General features: G+C 35.5%; 1 protein-coding gene across 7 annotated transcripts in view; it reads left to right on the plus strand.

The window, feature by feature from the left end:
• The window catches only part of PCLO (piccolo presynaptic cytomatrix protein), a 373917-nt gene that overhangs the window by 207343 nt on the left and 152996 nt on the right, over positions 1 to 13578 (plus strand). The gene's annotated exons all lie outside the window — the stretch shown is intronic.

Genomic DNA, 13578 nt, shown 5'->3' on the forward strand with positions numbered 1-13578 from the left:
ATTTCCTTGTTGATCTTCTGCTTAGATGATCTGTCCATTGCTGTGAGTGGGATGTAAGTCCCCTACTATTATTGTATTATCATCAATGAGTTTCTTTAATGTTGTTATTGATTATTTTATATATTTCTGTTATTATATATATATAATATAAAATAGTATATATTTTATTTATTTATATATTTGGGCTCCTAAGTTGTTTGCATAACTATTTACAGTGGTTCTATCTTCCTGTTGGTTAGACCCCTTTGTTATGATATAGTGCCCTTCAACTCTTATTACAGTCTTTTTGTTTAAAATCTAGTTTCTCTAATATAAGTAGATGTCCATTAGCATGATAGATGGTTCTGACTGCCTCACTTTCAATCTGCAAATGTCTTTGGGTCTAAAATGAGTCTCTTGTAAGCAGCGTACCAATGGTACTTGTTTTTTTCTTTTTTTATCCGTTCTGATTCCCTTTGTCTTTTGATTGGAGCATCAGTCCGTTTATATTCAGAGTAATTATTGATAGATATGAATTTAGTGCCATTGTGTTAACTGTAAAGTCTCCGTTCCTATAGATTGTCTCTGTTCCTTTCTAGTCTTTGTTGCTTTTGGTCTCTTTCCTGCTTAATGGGTTCCCTTTCATATTTCTTGCAGCATTGGTTTAATGTTCATGAACTCTGTTAGTTTTTGCTTGTCTTGGAAACTCTTTATCTCTCCTTCTATTCTGAATGACAGTCTTGCTGGATGGAGTATTCTTGACTGCATATTTTTCCCACTCAGCACTTTGGATATATGGTGTCACTCTTTTCTGGGCTGTCAGATTTCTTTAGACAGATCTGCTGTGGCTACCGGTGTAAGTTAAGGACTTTTTTCCCTAGCTGCTTTCAGAATTCTCTCTTTATATTTGTATTTTGCAAGTTTCACTATGATATGTCTTGGTGTTGACCTGTTTTTGTTGATTTCGAGGAGAGTTCTCTGTGCCTCTTAGACTTGAATGCCTGTTTCCTTCCCCAGATTAGGGAAGTTCTCAGCTGTAATTTGTTCATATAACCTTCTGCCCCTTTTCCCCACTATTCTTCTCCTTGGACTCATGATATGGATATTATTACACTTTGTGGAATTGCTGAGTCCCCTAAGTCTATATTCATGACCTAATAATTTTCTTTCCCTCTTTTCAGCTTCATTATTTTCCATAATTTTATCTTCTCTATCACCTATTTGATCCTCTCCTCCTTCCGTCCTCATTGTGATTACATCCAGTCAGTTTTGTATCACAGTTACAGCATTTTTATTTTAGGCTGACTAGTTTTTAGATCTTTATATCTGCAGCCAGGGTTTCCCTGGTGTCTTTATGCTTCTTTCAAGCCCAGCTAGTATTCTTTGACTGTTGTTCTTAATTCTTGTTTAGATGTATTGCTTATAACTGTTTTGAGCAAATCTCTGGCTATAATCTCTTCTTGATCTTTCTTTTAGGAAGAATTCCTCTGTCTTGCTCTTATGTCTAGGTTTCTTTCTTTTGTGTGTTATGAAAGCTTGTTATGTCTCCTGTTCCTGAGAGTAATACTATATTAAGAAGGGGTCATATGTTGTCCAGGGCCTGGTTCCGGAAGTGTTCTGGTTTATGCTATGTGCACTGTGCTGTTGTGTTTTGGCTGCTCTTTCCTACAGGTTAGTCATCTACGGAGTTCCTCCTCGCTTGCAGTGGAGAGTGTTGAACCTTTAACTAGGTATGTTTTGATTTGTTTGTTCAGAGAAGGCTGATTAAAAATTTAAAAACTTTAAAAAGCCTGATCCAAGAAAAAAGGAAAAGGAACAAACAAACAAAAACTATAAGCCTGCTTCCAAAGAAAAAAAGAAAAATAAATAAAATAAAAAATAAGATAAAAATTAAAAACTTTTAAAATTAAAAAAAAAAAAAAAGAAAGAAAAGAAAAAAAGAAAGTCTCGTCCTATTTCTACCAGAACTGAAGCTGATGCTTTGGAGCACTCTATGATTGATAGACTTGGTATATTCAGGGCTTCTGTGTTGGTCTTCTGAGGGAGAGACCAGCAGTGCTGGCTCACAGTCCTCTGTGCCCTAGTAAAGATTCCCCTGCTGGGCACAGGGGTGTGGGGTTTGGTTTAAGTGACTCCAGCCTCCAGTGGAGGTGCTGTTTCTCTCTGAAGTCCAACCATGCTAGTGAGCAGGTTTAGAGGTGTGTTGGAATATGGCATCACCCTGGGGAGGTAAACTCACAGCCACTGCTGTTTGGTAGGCCCTCACAGAAAATCAAATTCTCTCCCCTCCTGTGTCCCAGGCTTTTGTCAGATCCCTGCCCTCAACCACTCTGTGCCTGGGCCATTGGCAGACCCAGTGCCACAGTTCTCCTGTATTTTATCTCTGGACTGGGCCTGAAATTCAAAACTCCAAATCTTAAAGGACCCAGCAAGGCACAGACCCACTCCCCACCCCCAGAGGAGAACCTCGCAGCACTGCACCCTTCACCGTTCTGTCCCAGAAAAGCAGTCACTGGGCTGCACACATGCCTGGAGTCTATGGTGAAGTACAGCAAAAAGCTGTGACCAGGTTATCTGCCCTCTGTAGACACCTCTGTCCTCTGCTGTTGAGAGGACACTCAGTGGCACTCGGCAGGCCTTTAGTCCTTGGAGTGGCAATATACCCTCTTCCAAACGTACTCCAAGAAGGAGCACCTTCTCTTCCAGTGTGACCCAAGCGATCCCCACACCACTGCATCTTGCATGAATCCTGTATGCTCCCCTCTCCTGATTTCTCCCTCTCTCCCTTACTTTTGTCCACAAAAACGACTCCCTCTCCTCTACAGCACTGGGGCTTTTCTCTGTCCCCCATTTCACAGCTCCAAACCTCGCATCTGCCACATTCTCTCCCTGCAATTGTGCAGATTGTTTTCCTAATCCTCAGATCAATTTCCTAGTTGTTCAAAATGATTTGATGTTGATCTAGCTGTGTTTGAGGGCCAAGGCAAGCTCAGGGTTCTCCTACTACTCTGCCATCTTAATTCCTCCCTCTCCTGGAATTTTGATAGAACTTGCAGTGAATCTGTTGATCACTTTGGGTAGTATTGCCATCTTAACCTATTAAGATGTTAATTCTTCCAATCCATGAACATAGGAAAACCTTCCATTTATTTAGCTATTTTTTTTTCAGCAAATTTTTGTAATTTTTAGTATACTAAAAAGCATACTAATAAGTCTTTCACCTTTTTGGTGAAATTATTCCTAGATATTTTATTCTTTGAATGCTGGTATAAATGTAATGGTTTTCTTGATTTTCTTTTCATATTGGTCTTTGCTGGTGTATGGAAACACCACTGACATTTTTGCATTTATCTTGTACCCTGCAAGTTTGCTGTATTTGCTTATTAGTTCTTAGTTTCTTTGTGCATTCTTTGGTGTTTTCTGTATATAAAATCATGCCATCTGTATATGGAATTGTTTTACTTCTTCCTTTCCAATTTGTTTGTTTTTTATTTATTTTTCTTGAGTAACTTCTCTGGCTAGAACTTCCAATATAAAAAAGAACAGCAGTGTTAAAATAGGCTTCCTTATCATGTTCCTGATCTCAAGTTAGAAGTTTTTGGTCTTTCACCATGAGGTCTTTCATTATTAAGTATGATGTTAGCTGTGGTTTTTCTTAATAAATGCTCTTTGTCATATTAATGAAGTTCCCTTCTCTTCCTAATTTTCTGAGTGTTTTTACCATGAAAGGGTTCTGGATTTTATCAAATGTTTTTTTCTGTATCAATTGAGATGATTGTATTGTTTCCTTCATTCTCTTGTTGTACTGTATGACGTTGATTGATGTTAGTATTTTAGTGTGTTGACTCACATTACATTCCTGGGATAAATCTCACTAGATTATTCTGTTAATATGTTGTTGGATTTAGTTTACTAGTACCCTGTTGAGGAATTTTGCATCTATCTTCATACACAATATTGGTCTATAGTTTCCTTTTTGATTTCTCATAAAATAAATTAGGAAGTACTTACTCTTCTATTTTTGGAGACATTTCAGGAAGATGGTGTTCATTCTTCTTTAAGTGGTAGAATTCACTACTAAAGCCATCTGATCCTGAGCTCTTTTGTTGTTGCTAGGAGGTTTTTGTTTACTGATTCAGTCTCTTATTATAGATCTTTTAAGATGTTTTCATTTTTTCCCTTGATTCAGTTTTTTATAATTTGCATACTTCTAGGAATTTCTCCATTTTGATTTTGCCTAGGTTGTTTAATTTGTTGGCATGCAGTTGTTCACGTATTCTCCTAAAATCATTTTTATTTCCATAAGTTTGTTAGTAAATCCCCACTGTCACTTCTGATTTTATTTATGTGTCCTCTTTTTTTTCTTAGCCAGTCTAGCTAAAACTTTGCCTACTGTCCTGATCTTTACAAAGGACCAATTTTTTATGTTGATTCTATTTTCTTGTCTATTCTCTATTTATCTCCACTCTAATCTTTATTATGTTTTTCTTCTGCCAGCTTAAAGTTTAGTTTTTATAACCTTGGATGTCAAGTTAGCTTATTGATTTGAGATCTTTCTTTTTTTAACGTATGCTTTACAGCTATAATTTTTTCTTTGAGAATTGCTTTCACTGTATCTCACACTTTGGTATCTTTTTTCAGTTTTCATTCATCTTAAAATATTTTCAAATTTCCTTTTATGATTCCTTTTTCAGTCCATTTGTTGTTCAGAAGTATACGTTTAATTTTCATATATTTGTGATTTTTTTTGTTTTTATTTATTGATTTCTAACTTCATTTCACTGTGGTCAGAAAAAAATACTTTGTATAATTTCAGTAATTTTAACTTTGTTAAGACTTGTAGTCTAAGATATGGTCTATCTGGGGACTATTCAGATACCCTCGAGAAAATATGTATTTTGCTGTTGTTGGGTGAAATGCTCTGTGTATGTCTGTTAGGTAGATCTAATATATATATATGATTCTTCAAGTCCCTTATTTCCTAGTTAATCTTCAGTCCAGATGTTATATCCAACCTGGAATTTGAGCTGAGTACACAGTAAGCAAAACCACCACAGTGTTTTCTTACTAAATGATAACAGCCTCTTTCTTCTTTAAGCATTTACCTGTTTGGAGTAAGATTTTTACTGGATGCCAGAGTTCCAAAAAAAGTTGATTCTGTCAGTTTTTGCCAGCTTAATGGTTGACTTTATGATGTTACTCCAATCATAGCATAGAACATTAGTTTGTAATTTTGCCTATCTTAATTGAAATGAAGTTTCACTTATAGTATAAGGGTAGTAAAAATAGTTTAGAATTTACCCATTTCATTTTTGGCTTCATGTGAAGAAGTAAATTCTATTGAACTTACCTTTTTGCAGATATGGATCTTTCTTTAACAGTCAAAAAAAGCATGGCCTATGTGTTGTGGAGCTTTTTCTTGTTTTTTGTTTTCTGGAAGGCAATATGTATTTATATAGCCACATTTGATCTTAATAATAACAGGAATTATAATATTAGCAGCTATCATTGAGTATTTCAAAGTCAAGAAACTACTAAGTACTTGAAACAGCTAAGCTCATTTTATCTTACAGCAAAAGTTATAGGTATTTGATCTTCAATTGACAGAGTCAAAAACTAAGAAAAAAATGATTAAGTTGTTGAAGGTTATGCTGAAAAAGTAAGTTGCAGAGTTATGATTAATTAATCTGAGTCTAATTCTTTTAATCATACCAGGCCTCTTCCTGGTCATTCTATACATGTGGCCTTACCTACATTTTTTTCCCAATGAATCATTATTAGGTTAAGTAGTAAAATCCAAAGACCTTTATTATTTTTGGAAAACCATTCAGTTTATGAATTTCTGAACTTCTGATACCAAATGAATAATTATTCTTGTTGTTTTTAAGAAATGCTTATTATAATAATAATCAATTAAACATTTATAGTAATATCTACCATTTATTGTGTGCTTGCTGCTATGAGAGTGGTATCGTATGTAAGAGCTATTACAATCTAATATATTATATATTACTGGGTAAATATAATGTGTAAGTATGTGCTATTATAACCAAAATATTTTACACATTGAAAATAATTATTATTTTCCCCAGGAAAAAAATAGGTAAACAGAGGTAGATGTAAATCTAGAGATCAGGAATTTGTAGGCAACATATCATATAATTTTTTCCAGACATATTCTGTAATTATTAGAAGCTTTGACTCAATCATACTGTAGAATAGAAGAGCAAGCTGAAATTTTGAAAGATTATAATTTAATTTTAGAACACATACTTGTCAAGTAGTTCATAAGTTTAAGAAAGCAATCATTGTATCATTTTTATTTTATGATAAATGAAAATAAGCATTTTGGGACTTAATCTGTATACTGCCATTAAATTAAATATGTGTTATATTTATTGTAGCATTTTGGTTGCCAATCTACGTAGATAAATAATTAGATTATTTGAGTGAGAAATGGATAAATATGTGAATGGATTTATGTATAGCTTAATTAATATGCTAAAATGAGTTTTGTTTAGAATATTTCTCTTGCTAAATGTACGTTATTTGCCTAAGATTTTGGGGGGGTTTCAAGAAAAACAAACCCAACTAAAGAAATTTTAGTCATTAAGTTTCTGAATAAAAATCATTAGCTGCCTATGAAAATCAAAAAGAACTTCTCATTGCCTTTGAATGACCACCATAAAATCTGGTCATCTCTATGCAAGAACATTCTAAATAATTTTGCTCATGAATATAATTAATGAGAATCGTTTGTAAAAGTGCATTTTAATATTTCAAATGCAAAGGCAACTCACAGTAGTAGCTAACTTGTAAAAAATGTGATGCTCTTATTGGTCAGTGAGGCGAACATGTGGAATGATTTCAGAGGAGTACTGGACCAGGCCCCCAGATTAATCCCAACACATGACATACCATCATCTAATTGATTTATCTGAGTAATAAAGAACCCACCCAGCAACCGATTAAAGTTCAAGTATGCCTAAGATGAATCTAGTTTTCAACTTTTCTGAGAAAAAAATTCACTTATATACGAAGAATCGCAAAGAGATCAAGGGAGGATCATTTGGCCTTGGCCTTATTCTGAGAAAATAAGACCTCAAAGTGTAGACTTCCGATGTGATCTTCAAGTACAAAACACTGTGTATTCTTCTGTGTATTTAAAAGCATAATTCTTCAGTGTCAACATTTAAAATATATCACGGATTTGTAATCTTATTGGGATATTTCATTGTCTCTTATGTATCCAGAATATAAAAAAAAAAAAAAGAAAAGAAATAGTCTGGGTCTCTCCTAAGTGCCAATAACCCCTGCATTTGTTGATTTAACCATGCATATAAGGCGAGGCTATGAGAGCTGAAAACTGTTCAGGTGATAGGAAGGCCTAGAAAGCCTATTTTTGCACAGAGTAAACTATCTTCCCAAATGCTTGTTTTTTCTCTAACTACCCAGTGTGAGGAACACTTAAAATAATTTTCGCTGAAAAATCTAACGTTCTAGAAAGTTGAAAACCCCAGGATACGTTTCAAAAGTCAAAATTGCTAAGATTTCACCTTTCTGAAATTGCTAAGATTTCACCCTTGTGCTTAATTAACCATGTATAAATTATCATTATTTCTTGGAAGCAGCTTAAAGACTGATCCAGTCTTACCTGATAGGAAATGTCATACAGGAAAGAAGGCTGAAGGAATGACCCAGAGAGGGTCTTCCCAACTCTATAGTGAGTCATTCCTGGCTTATAAATCAGTACTTTGCAACAGAACATAACCAGAAAGGCAAGGTGAAACCAGACAGCAAAGAGTTTGTACATGTAACACCTCCTCTCCAGGGAGAACTTGTCAGAGAGTAGATGTCTAAAGAATGTGACTGAATCATCAGAAAGGTAAATAGGCACATATTCAGATGCTCAGCAATGTGGAAAAGTCAGTAGACATTATTAATTATTTATTCCTGTGTAAGAAGTTACTCCACAATTTATTTTAAAATAGTAAAAATAGAAAAGAAAGAAAAATGAACCTGTGTGCTCTTCTCTCCCAGAATACATTTCCATCAGTAGTGCAACCCAGCCTGTTTTATCTCTAAGTGCAACGATCATGTGATTCCATTTCTTGTAATAAACTGATATGTCACCATCAGAGTCCTGATAGGTCCTGAGTAATTTCCACATCTGTGAGAAGGCTGATCTAATACCTGGTTCTCTGTTTCTTTACCTTCTAAAAGCTCATTTCCAGTGCTTACTGGTTCTCCTGCGTATTGTCCATCCATTCCTATAATTGCTCTCGGCCCTAAAGTTAACTGAAAATTATCTAACTTAGAAATCATACATCTGACTATCATATCAACTCTCTATCTCAGTGCTTACTCACAGAAGTTGACCTTTGCTCTACCCTACTAGAATTTCTCCTTTGTCTGTTTATCACCCCTCCTATGTTTGCCACTCTCAATCCAAGCCTCGTCACATCAGAAACCATCTTACAGTTCCTCTAATCTTTCTCCCAGGCTGGCAAGAAATTTGCCCTTCATGAATCCAGATATTTGCCTCCTCCTTTTCTGCATCTGACCTACTGAGCATTTCCAGAGGAAGACACATTGACAGGGATATGGAAATAAAAGTAGGAGCCCATTACCTCCATCAGACCCTTCCGCTGTCAAAATCTCCTACAAGATTTAACTACTCAGCTTCCTTTCTCACTTTCTATTCCGCTCAAATCTGAGAAGCCCTGCCCTAATCACAGTAGATAAACATACTTCCTCCATCACAGCGAAGGCACAAGCTTACACAACCATCAGCCACTGAATGAATATATGATCATGTTACACCTTTTCAAGATATCCTTGACTCTGCCCTCTTCCAGATCTTTCATGTGCAGTCACAAAGTTCAGTTTATTTGATGTTGTAGACAGCTTCTAAAATCATTGCTGCGTTCTGGTATTTATGCCCTTGTGGAATCCCCTTTTCATGAGTGTTAACCAGTTGCTTCTAATGAATAGAATATGCAAAAAAAAAAAAAAAAAAAGGAACATTACTTCCAAGATTAGGTTACAGAAGACCATTACTCCCATCTTGCTTGTGCCCTCTCTGACACATGTTACTTGCTTGCTTCGATGAAGCCAGCTGCCAAGTTGTGAGTGCTCTACAAAAGCCACTATGGAAAGGAGCAAGGGAGGCCGGGAAGGGACTGAGACCCCCGATCCAACAGCTTTCTGGTTCATGAGTCCTGCCAGCATCCGCCTGATGTCTGAAGTAGACTTTTCCCTAGTTAGGCCCTCCAGTCATACCACAGCCTTAGCTAGCGACTTGATTGCAGCCCTGTGAGAAATCCTGAGCGGAGGCCACCACTAAGCCACGCCTGGGCTGCTGACCGACAGAATATGCTTGCTAACAAATGTGGTTTTGAAGCCACTGAATTTTGAAGGGATTTGTTACGCAGAAATAGATCACTAGTCTACCATCTAAAATGCTTTGTCTAGAGCATGATTCTGGAGCTAGGCTGCTTTAGTTCAAAACTCCTCATTTCCTCCATTCACATCTGTCTGCCACCTTCCAGCAGGGTGAACCTGAGAAAGTTGATTAACCTCGCTGTGGCTCAGTTTCCTCGTTTATAAAATGGCGATAATAGCATCTACCGACTTAGATCCCTGTAAATTGAAATGAGTTTAAAAAAAGTGAAACCATAAGAATAAAGCCTGAAATCCTTAGTATTCTATATAGTATCAGTATCCCTTAGTATCCCATCATGACCCTGCTACCACTCTGGTTTCAAAGGTGCAGTTTTTGTTTTTGTTTTTGTTTTTGTTTGACCATTAAAACAGCTCTTGTCTTCCTGCTTTTCTGTTCATTCTCATCATATTCATTCTACACTGAAGCCAGGTAGAGCTTTCCATTGGTACATTTCATTGGTTGGGTCATTTCTGTGCAGTAGCTTTTTGCTGAGATTGTCATATTTAGAAATCATCAGTGTGACTCACAGGGACCTGCCCACCTTTCTATACCCATCTCATGCCATCCTCTCTCTTGCTCTCTGTCATCCAAACCAGTTTAGTTTAATGACTTCTCTCCTGACTCTAGACCTGTATGTGCGTGTTACCCTCTCCACCAGCTCTATTTCATAATATATAACACATTTATAATTAATATTTTGCACATAGTGTCTGTATTTCTCATGAGAGAGGGGCCATATGGCTCATCTGCATTACTGTTTTCCCAAGGTCAAAAGCAATGCTTGAATAATATGGTAGTTGTTGCTCAACAGATATTAGTAGAATGAACAGTGTCTGGACTAATGCAAAGACTTGGCTTCAGAAGTAAAAATGTAAGGAGAGATACAGATGTTAGAAATAATGTGGAGCTACCAAAGCCTTTAAATAATTTTAAATTCTACAAGAGATACATAGCAATAATTTTAATATATATTGTTCATTAAGATGCAAACCTTACATTACAAAGTATATGTTGTCTCTGAAAAACAAATGTTTTTTGTATAACAGAACATGGCTAGCCACATTTTGTCACATACATACCAATATATGTGTATATACAAATATAATGAATATGAAAAACAGAGAATTTTTAAAAATAACATTTCATGGATAAAAAACAGTAATGTATCAATCACCTTATCCAATACTCTCATCTTGACTTTATTTTTAGTAACTTCTTTGTAATGTCCCAAGCTATTCTTCTTTCTCCCCTTTCAGACATTGACTTTTTCTACATCCATCCCTTTCTCTGTAATCATACCTTCTGTTTTTCTTCTAACTCTAAATATTCCATATAGTTTTGATTTTTGCCATCCTCTGCTCCACCCTAAGAACATAGGAGAGTGTCTTTCTCATAGGAATGCATCAAAAATATTGCATAAATAAATATATTATGAATACCTTTACGTTGAAACTCCATTGGTGGGATTGTAAAAGGAGCCAAAAAACTTGTTGATCATCCTTTGACTTGAAGTATCATGACATAAAGAGCCCATAACCTAGTAACTGTAGCTTCACAAAAGTATTATCTTAGTATATTTGGGAAACAAACTAGACTAGAAGTCAGAGACAAAGGTTATGGCTTTATAGGGAAGAAATTGTCTACCACAGAAACCAGAATTCATGCATTTGACTTTAAGCTCTTTTATACTATTTGTAATAGTAAACCTCTGCCAAAACTATCTCCTAATAAATACGTATTATGGTGTCATGTCTGTACTTAGGCTCTCCTTGCCTACATAATAAAGTCCAAATATGACATTCGAGGCCCTCCATGGCCTGAAACATCACTGTCTAGCTTCACCCCCAGATACTGTTTCTCCCTCCATATATACATGCTTCAACACTGTTGAAGGCTTTATAGGTTCCAGGACATACGTGCCGCCATGTTTTTATGCTCTTCCCATGGTATCTGCTGCCAAGACACTATTCCTCTGTAGATTGTTTCCTTCCTAGCATTTTTATTTTTTATTTAATCTTTTAGGCAGGCTTAGGGCCCAATGTGGGGCTTGAACTCTTGACCCCAAGATCAGGAGTCACATGCTCTACCAACTGAGCCAGCCAGGCACCTTTCCTTCTTAACATCTGGAAATACCACAGAAGGTGTCTCCTCAGAGGCCTATATATATATATATATATAGAGAGAGAGAGAGAGAGAAAGAGAGAAAGAGAGAGTGGTATGAGATACAAACTGCTCTCTCTATACTAAGAACCATATGTAAGCTTTTATTATAAAATGTATCATGTCAAATCACAGTGCTTGGTGAAATGTCTCTATTATTTTTCTAAGTTCTGAAAACGGCTTGAAGGTAGAAATGACACTGGGATCATTCATCCCTATGGCCTGACACAGAACATGGCACCTAATACAGAATTAGTAAGTGTTTGTTGGATAGATGGGCAGAGGGCCAAAAAACAGAATTCACCAATCCCAAATAATCTAACATATACACTTCATGTTAGACTCCCCCAAAACGACTCTTGCTCATTTCATAAAATAATAATTTATTGAATCCATTTCCTAGAAATTTAGGAAATACACTGTTTGGAGAATGAAGATTGATAGTTTGAAAAATATCACATGAGTATCAAGTTTCCAGAAAACTGAAAATAAATTTCAGATTGATGACAAATTTTGTTTACTTCTCATTTTTATAGCGATTTGCTTCCTCCAGGCTTTTAAATGTACTATTGATTTGATGTGTCAGATATGAGCCCACTGTGTTAACACATGTTCATTATTTATCATATGTGCTAAGGTAGAAATCTTCATTGTAGATTAATTTTTTAAATATTTTGAATTTTAAATAAATAACAGTGTACTTAATCTTGAGCATTGGCATGAGGCAAACATGGAGTTAAGTTCCAGCTCCGCTACTTACTAGTGATGCAAGTTGGGCCAAGTTATCTACTGTATCTAGTTATAAGTATCTGAAACCTGGAATTAATATTAGTTTCTCTCTAAAAAAGATGTGTCAGAAATTTTATATATATATATATATATATATATATATATATATATAAAGCTTAATATGTATAAATATATATATATGTAAAGCTCTTAATGCTCACTACATAGTAAGTTTTGATGTATTTTAAGTCTTAATGTTTTAGTTACTACTGTTGAAACAGTGTACTATCCCTAACTGTAGGCTATTGTTATGTAAACGTTTTGTCCATTTACTCTTCTCTCTTGTGCATCTTCAGTCATTTTCCTTCCCCTACGCTGACCTTCAGACTATATCTTACTCATACTTTTCCTCCCTAAGGAATACTCTGCCTCAGCACTCCCACCCCCAAACCACTACCCGTGTCCTCCTTGGTCACCAGGCTGTGCTGAGTCCATCCACCCTCACTGCTTTACTTTCTTACTGTTTATTTTTAACCTCATCTAGTCAGAGTCACTGCAGGAGCTGCTTTCCACAGTATCACCAGTGACTTTCTAACTGATAAATCACAAGATGTGTCTAAATCTGCCCCTTCACCTGTATAGTATGTTAGATGGCCAGTCAATTATCTTGATGCTACCACCTGTCCTTCCTATGGCCCTTGATTGCCCCATTTCAGAATTATCTCACTTTTGTTCCTATACCCTTGTCTAGAATATTACTGTTTCATGTGACAGTTTACTTTATTACATCACTCTTAACTAATTTCATTTATCATTTATTATTTTTCATTTTCTAAGTTGTTTCGTAGACTACTAGGACTACTTTTTCTAGTCCATAAATTTTGAGTATGGGAACACTTCATAAAAATAAATAAAACAGTATCTACTTCCAGAAGAATTATCCATTTAGCAGTTAATTTAGTTAATGAAGATATTATTCCTTTACCTAAACATTTACTTAAAGTAAATATAGCAAATGTTTATTGTCAATGCTAATCATAATACTGTGTGACATAGATTAAAAGAAAAATTGGAAATCTGTATATACTTGTCAATGATACTCTTTAAATTATAAGCATTATCACTTTTAAAAAATTACTGTGGCTTTCCTCTTCTTACCCACAAAGAAAGAATATAACGGTAACTAAAATAATCATCTCACGTATATGAAGACTTTTTACATAAACATACACGCATACATACATACGTACATAAATTTCAATTTG

This window comes from Ursus americanus, chromosome 3 (assembly GCF_024610735.1).
Source record: "Ursus americanus isolate L20-20 chromosome 3, mUrsAme1.1.p, whole genome shotgun sequence".
NCBI classification, from domain to species: Eukaryota; Metazoa; Chordata; class Mammalia; order Carnivora; family Ursidae; genus Ursus; species Ursus americanus.